Raw genomic sequence first — 8413 nt, forward strand, 5'->3', positions numbered from 1 at the left:
CATGTAGCAAACTTGGAGAAGAGCCCCAAACCTTCAACACAAGAAACGGCAGCTGTTTGGGGTTCCTCTCTCCCCTGCACCTGGCTGTGGCAGGGCCAGGGGAGCAGGTGGATGCAGAGCCCAGCTCCCCTCTGTGCCCTGCAGCCCTGCAGGGAATGCTCTATCATAGGCTGCAGACAAAGTAGCCTGTGACTCCTTCCTAGTGAAATAACACCATTTCTTTCTCAAACTGAAATCCCTGGGATTAGTGATAGGATTCAGGTCTACCTGCTCTATGGCTGGAGCTTTTCATTTCCTAGTCTTAGAGGATAAATGTGAGAAAGAAACAATATGCACCATATTTAAAAAAAAAAATCTCCCCATATATATCCAGGCAGGCTGAAAATGTTATCAGAAGAGGGACCAAAGGAATATCTTTACCCTTCTGAATTATATAATATTATAATTATAGAGAATAAAAGAGGAACATATCTTGTCTCATTGCTCTATTTTGCTTTCTTTGTCTCTATTTTCCTTGCATTAATAAGTCCAAGGATCACCAATTTTTGATAAATGTTTTCCTGCTCTATATTGCTCTGCAATAGAATTCTGTTAAAAAGTAGCCTCTATCACTGTGTTCTTAGGAGGTTATTAAAAGGAAGAATGTAATCAGTACCAGCATTTTAACAAGAAAACAAGATGAGATGATAAATTTTAAGCAATAGGTTTTGTAAGATCAAGAGACAGAGCAAGATATATCCTGACATTAGCCCCCTGCACTACTAGGTAATTATATAAATAAAAGGAAACTTTTCAGCATAATCACCTTAGAAGATGAGATCTTCTATGTATGTATGTATCTATATGTATCCCTAATACACTTACAGAAGCTTGGATATCCATATAAAGCATATGACTCTATTAAAAAACGTCCTTAGTATACCTCTTAACAGGGGAAGAGCTTAAAGTCGCCAATAGTAAGATGGAGAGGGACATCTATTACCTACACTGCTGTGTCTCAGCACAAACAGCTCTGCTTTGTCCAGTGATGCTTTAGTGTGATGAGACCCATGCAAAAAGGATCAGCCTCCCCTTGTGGTGGGCATCTGTCTTTCTGGGCTGCAAAGCCATTATATGCTCTTACCCCTCTGAGCCAGCCAGTCTGGAAGAGTTTTATTTTTGTGAAAGGGTCAAGCTTGAAAAGAAAGGTGAGAACCACACAAACATACCATGGTTTTAAATGAGTATAGGAGGTCCTTCTTATGAAAAAGAAGAGCAGAAAGACCCTGACTTCTGCATGTCCTGTGAACCTTGTAACTGCTGAGCAATCAGGCTAAGCAAGGAGAGCATGAGGAGAGGGTCACTGGTAAGATGATGAGGTGAAGGGGAAATTTCAATTTTATGTGCACAAGCAAGGCCTAAATTTCAAAGCTATGTTTGGTCAACAATAACAGTAAATAATGCTTTTCAACTTAAATTCTTGTGGGGCAGATTTTCAAATATTAACTCTATCACCACTTTAATGCATTCATAGAGGCAGTGGGAAGCCACTTACCAGGTCATACAGGCTCTGCCTAGCATGTCCTGGATATCCAGGCAAAACATAGACCAGGACAGCAGAACCAGGCACACCAGGCTGCTAGGTAATCACCTTTCCAGTGCATTAAATTGTCAAAGACCAGATGAAACTAATAGATACAGGCAAAAGTCTGCCTCTGCTTTACAGCAAATCTTGCCATGAGCAATGATGTTACCACTAGAAAACTGGTATGTTTTAAGATTTCTCTCTCTTTAGGTAGCTAAGACCTCAATCTTCATTTCCATCCAAAAAATTCTTCATCCAGAAGCTGTGAAGCCAAATCAGGCTTACTGTGAGCCTACTACTAGCTGCTCCACTTCTATGTTACCTTTGTGTATTGAGTTAGCCCAGGGTTTTTTACATAATAGACAAGGAAAGAACACCCCAAACAGCCTGCCCTCAGGTTTACATATGAGTCACTAGAAAGGCACTATACAACAAAGCCACTGGAAACAGATGTTTTTGTTTCCTGTCATATTCTGCAGATGTTGTTCATAAAAAAACTAAAGCTGAGTTGGGGGGCTTCTTGTGCAATTTTCCCCCCATTCATTCCAAAATATTTGAACTTCAGTACAAAGAGCAGCAGTAAACAAAGGGTCTAGCAGATGGCTGAGAGCAGAGTTATCGCTCATGGCATCTCAATGCCTGCAAATGTCTCATGTCTCTTGCACGCTATTTTGCAGAAGGTGTTAGATCACAATCAACAACACAAAGGATTTGAACACCCAGGTAATGGTGAAGATCTCCACATCAGAAAAGTCTCAGTGGGTTACCACCCCCCAGACTAAAACAGGTAGCACAGCTAATATGGTGTAGATTAAAAACAAGAGGTAAAACACATAGTCAAAAGAGAGTCTTTACTTCTTAATTTTAGTTAAACCTACAACTATAAAGTTATCCCACAGTCAAATCAGAATTGTTTTCAACATTTACATCCTGGCTGAAGTGCTGCCTCCGCTACCATGGGACTCGGTGTGAAGGCTGTCCTCAGCAGTGAACTCAAGGGAATGGGGAGAAAGTGTGAGCATCAAAAGTGTCACAGCTTTAAGAGACAAAGGTCAGACAACTGAATGTTGGGTTGTTTTTTTTTTATTTTACCTCAGATGTTACGTATCAGCCTTTTAGAGCACCATTTAGTTTGATGTGAAAGTGTATTTAAAGAAACCAAGCTAAATCTACCCCACTATTAACAGGCTCTGCTGTATGTCAAGGAGGAATTTGGCAGCATTTCCCCATATTCTGCTGGGCATTTGGCAGAATGTGATATCTGTTGAATGCTCAAAGAAAATCCACTTGGTGTTTGTTCTGTTGCAAGATATTTTGATGTGACTCTTTGAAGCTGAGAAACCAAAGGAGTTGAAAGACAGAGAACTTACGCAACCTTTTGTTCCAGTGCTGCTTATGCAGCAACAGGAAAATTCATAGAAAAATTAATTGACTCTTTTAAGAAAAGGAAGAGCAAGCTGTCTGGAAGGACACTTTTGAAAGTGATGACTAGAAGTCTTGCTTATATAAGCCTCTATGTGATTTTGTATTGCAAGTACATTAACTGTATCACAGTCAGAAAATTTGTAACTAATGCCATGCAGACATCCTCCATTAGCTGTTAAAATTTAGATTTTATTCCAGACTTCCAGGTATTGTTTAGGAAAGACACTTAGTCAGTCATTCCTAGAGAATAATAAAACCTGGGCAGAAAAAAAGAGGGATGTCAGCAGCTATGTCCTTTTTCCTTTCTTCCTCCTTCTGCAAAAAGACAAACAATCTTTTGTTTTCAAACTTATGGCCTTGCTTAGCTAGAACAGAAATCACAGATTCACACAGAATCACAGAAGGTCTGAGGCTGGAAACCACCTCTGGAGGTCATCTAGTCCAACCACCAGCCACAGCTGGTTGCCCAGGACCATGTCCAGTTGGATTTTGAGTATCTCCAAGGATGGAGACTCCACAACCCCTTCAGGCAACCTGTTCCTGTGTTTGACCACCCTCACAGTAAGAAGTGCTTTTTTATGTTCAGATTGAATTTAATCTTTTTTTGGTTTGTGCCCATTGCCTCTTGTCTGTCACTGGGCACCACTAAGCAGGCCCTGACTCTTCTTTACTGCCCACATTTGGGTATTTATACACATGGAAAAGATCCCCCTGAGCCTTCTCCTCTCCAGGCTGAACAGTCCTAGCTCTCTCAGCTTTTCCTTTCATAAAAGGTACTCCAGTCCCTTAATCATCTTTGTGGCCCTGCACTAGGCTTGCTCCAGTATGGCCATGCGCCTCTTGTACCGGGGAGCCCAGCACTCCAGATGTGCCTCACCAGCGCTGAGCAGAGGGAAAGGATCACCTACCTCAAAGCTTTGCCTAATGCAGCCGAGGATGCCATTGTCCTTCTTTGCTGCAAGGATGCATTGCTGGCTCATGGTCAGCTTGTTGTCCACTAGCTTTGCCTTCCCTGCCAAGCTGTTTTCAGCTGGTCAGCCCCAAGCCTATGCTAGTGCCTGAGGTTGTTCCCCTCCAGGTGCAGGGCTTTGCACTTCTCTTTGTTGAACCTCATGAAATTCTTGTCACCCTGTTTCTCCAACCTTTCAAGATCACTGTCTAAAGATAAGCAAATTATTTTGCACTGGTGACACTTCTGTGTAAATGTACAATGTGTGGTTTATCCACTCTTTTGACATGCACAAGTGTAACAAATAGTACATTGTGGAGGGTGGCAGTTATAACATCCATTGCTATAACAATAGCATAATAAATTATTGTTCTTTAAGAGAAAATGGAGTGTGAGATGCTGTTGTACTAGAGACCATGCGGAGTACACAAATTATAGGCAGCATCTACAAAGAGCAAAAGGCTGAACTAAAAAAGAAGCAGGGAGTTAGGTGGGTGAGGAAAGGATAGCACATACTGAGTAAATGTAGTTCTCAAACAGTAGGAAACAAACCTGTTTGATGTCTTGATGTGATTTTACTCTCAGGCCTCTGAAAGAATCAAGAGTTGAAGGTGGAATACAAATGCTCTGACGCCATTCACACATTCTGTCAGCATTTACATAGGCGTTTGCAGTTCAGTCTTTGAAGACAAGGAAGAAACTTTGCAAACAAAGCCAGCCTGAGGGGTAAAATAATTTAGCAAATCTAATAAAAATGTGTCCTCTAAGATACAGATAAGCTATTGGACCACACACCAGCATAGAAAGCATCTTAGTAGTATCAGATGTATTTCTGTCCTTGTAGTACTCTGATGATACAGTCAGCTGCCTCCGGGTATTTTGGAACAGTATCATTATCACAACATCCTATGTTATTTTGCATAGAAGTTCAGTTTATTGCTTCAGTACTTAACTTTTTAAGTGCAAGAAGCCTTGAGGGGTCTTACAGACCAGATAACATGAGCATGCACATCATACCAAGGAGGGCTATAAAAAGTGCAACACAGCTGAAGCCAAAATAACCTTGCTGGTCAGAATAATTGACACTGCAAGTTACAAAGTTTGATGAAGACAAAGAGCTAGTTTGATTTCTGTAGGTTTCCAGAAACACTAAAATTTGCTTAAAATATCAATTCAGTAACCAACATGCACATCGTATATTCTCAAAATAGAATATTGCTTTCTCTCTGTTTACATGATGAGAATAGCTTGAAGCAGTCTGTATTTCTTCCACCAAACCCAACCTGATCACTCGGGACACTTTCCCTCAGAACATCCCCCAAACAGGTGGCTCTCCCTGGTGCAACAAACAAATCAAGTGCAATCAAATCTTCAGGGATAAAATCTTTCATGCTGCTTATGTTTACAGTCCAGTGGGACATGACACAAGAGCACTATCTTTCAGTTTCTGCCTGGCTTAATACTATATACAAGCTATATAATCGTGTGAAACAAGGTTTCAAGTACAAAAGGCAGCATAGTGCTTTCTCTAGACAAATACTGAAAAAAATAAGGCCAAAATAATCTTTCAGGTGTTTACAAATAAGAGAAAATGAGCTCTCCATTTTGTCTAGTTTTACTTGTAACCTTCTCAAATAGTGAGAACTATGCTTGCTTGCTATTCTTCCCCTTTACTGTATTCCAGGATTTTTTTTAATTTTTTTTTTGTTCCTGGATCCCTATTATTTACCTTCTTTTTCAAAGCCTCCAGTAAATATGTCTCACTGACATAATCATGGTATCTGGAAATAGAATAATTTGTTTAAGAAATTGAAAAACTGTATAAAACTAAATTCACACTGCCTATTCTAAATTCAGGTTAAAGTATGAGTGTTAACAGAGTACCACTTCAGCCTACCTGGAAGATTTTTCACCTATCTGTGTAAAACATGTACTAGTAACAGCAGAACAGGCTAGCAAAATTTTATGTTTGATTCAGTTTGATAATCCCTATATTCTTGTTTGTTTTCAAACACTGGAGCGTGAAGGTAGTTTTCCATACACTGTGGTGAGGCACACAGTTCAGATACCCCTGTGGATATCTGTCAGTCTCACAGGACCCCATGCAATGAGCAACCATCTTTCTTGCTCATTAGAATCTGCCATCATCTGAACACAAGTTTAAAAAATCTGATTGATAAAAGCCACATAAAGATTCTCTGGGATTGTCTTACTGATGCTCATGAGCCCATACACAGCCAAGTGAGGGAGAGGAAGCTTCCTGAATAAGTAGCAACAAAAGGTAGCAATTGTTGCTTGAATTAGACCCTACTGTTTCCTCCCTGAAGAGGTTAAGGACTGGACAAATACAGCAAATTCAACTTTTCTGCTGAGCTGATATTGTAACTTTTAGCTGCAGAGAGAGAGCAGCTGTCATAGCCTCCCTCACCATTTTCAGGATTGCCAATGCCTCTGTATCAGAAACTCTTTGCAGAGTGCTGCTGGGTGGGTGGTGGTCAGAAGAGGTGTTCATACTATCAGATGTGGCCAGCTCTAATGCAGACATTACCTCATAGTTAGTCGGCCTCCACCCTTTTCATAGCCAGTACAGAAAAAAACATCAGGTTTAGGGAACTATCCATTTAATCCTAAAGGAAACATAAAAAGTAGGTCAGGTGAATTATACTCCCACGTCTTCCCTCTCTCTCATGTTCGTGTAGGCTCAGAACAACTAGCTCAGATGTGAGCATGCATCGAAACTGAGCTGGGATGAGTGCTACCTAAGGTCACTTTTTATGCAGTATGCTTTCTCAGGATCCTTGTGTGTTTCAGAGGATACTTACACCTCCAGAATCAACAATTAAATGACAGACAAAGGAAGTTTCTTCCTAACATCAGGTGAGTAGTGAAGGTCAGATTGAGCAACAAGCTGCAGGTATCTAAATGTAAGTGTCTGAATGCAGGGACTGGATTTAATTGTACACACATAGGTATCTGGCATGACCTGAAATGCCCATAGTGTTGTGCCTGGTCTCCAGCTGTCACACCAGATTTCATAGTTCTTCAAGAAGGAGGAAATAATCTACCTAAAGTCTAATAATAAATGTCAGTAACAGCCCATGAGCTGCAGTAAGATGGCTCTTTGAGTAGTACTTTTCCCCTTGATGTCTAGGAACAATATCCTAGACAAATACTGTGATACCCTTAGCAGTTTCTCCAAAAGCAAATTGGTATGAAAGCATGGCATTTAGCTTGCTGAGTTGACCAAGTGTTAGCTGTCTCACATCCACTCAAGCGAATCATCTGTTGTCTCCCTATGAAAAGCAACAGATATCTCTAAGAGCTGTTCACCCCATCTGAGATATCTAAGTCAGTTTGGATAACTTCTGGGGGTTCCTGTTTGTCTCCATTGACTAGAGTGCAGCTAAGACAGAAGCTCAAACTAGTCCACTAACTTTTACATGGGTGAGTGTTGCAGCACGATCAAACTAGTAAACTGCAACAAGGCTTTACCTTGGAGTAAAGGAGGAGGAGGAGCAGTGTCGTCTGACCTCTGGAGGAAGGAGATGCAGCACAGACAGTAGAATCTGACCAGTGGTAAAGCCTTGTTGCAGTTTACTAGTTTGATTGTGCTGCAACAATTGGTGCCCCGTGTGAGGCTAAGCTGGACTCCAACTACAACAGGTCAGTTTGAAAGAGATAAATCCTGCCTGAATGTCCAACAATGCAGTTGGCACTGTGGGTTTTGTGTTTTGCTTTTTATATAGAAGGGACTGGAACCCTACACAATCACATTAAATACATATTGAAAATGGTCCCATATAAACTAAGAGGTTATTGGGGGCTTTTAAGAAATACACACAATGAATGTCGATTGCCAATGCACAAATCTTTAAAAAAAGACATTCCATATACAACAGCTACTCATTGAACAGCCTTTTAAAATATGCCTACACTCATAGGTAAAACAGCAAAGAAAGCATATGGAAATGTCAAACTTCCCCAGGTCTGTCATTAGGTTTGTCCATTAGAAAGAAAACTTCCCAGCAGTCATGTGAAAGAAGTTCCTAAGTAATCATTCACACATAGTGTGTGTTTTGCCTCCATCCCATCTTCAAAGCATCCCCTGGTGGTCCCTTTATAGGTATGAGATAGTCTTTTTCTCCTCCCTCCACATGAAAGTCAGTCCCAAATCTCAACCAATAGCTTCCATGTGAACATGGGATCTGCCCAGGGGGGTACTAGCAGAAATCTAAAACAAGCTTTGATGTTCCAATATGATAATATGAGACCACACGGACAATTGCCCCTATGAAATATTAAATGCAGATTCTTTTGATGTCAAGAAATAAGATACTATTATAATTTAATACAATTCTCTGAAAGATGAAAATAAATAATAGTGAATGAAAACATACCAGATATGAATATTTTTAATGTGGGTAGAGACATTCCAGATTATTTTTACTTGCTTTCTTTTGAGGCAGAACTTTTCT

The sequence above is a fragment of the Falco peregrinus genome, chromosome 4 (genome assembly GCF_023634155.1).
Source record: "Falco peregrinus isolate bFalPer1 chromosome 4, bFalPer1.pri, whole genome shotgun sequence".
Taxonomy (NCBI): domain Eukaryota; kingdom Metazoa; phylum Chordata; class Aves; order Falconiformes; family Falconidae; genus Falco; species Falco peregrinus.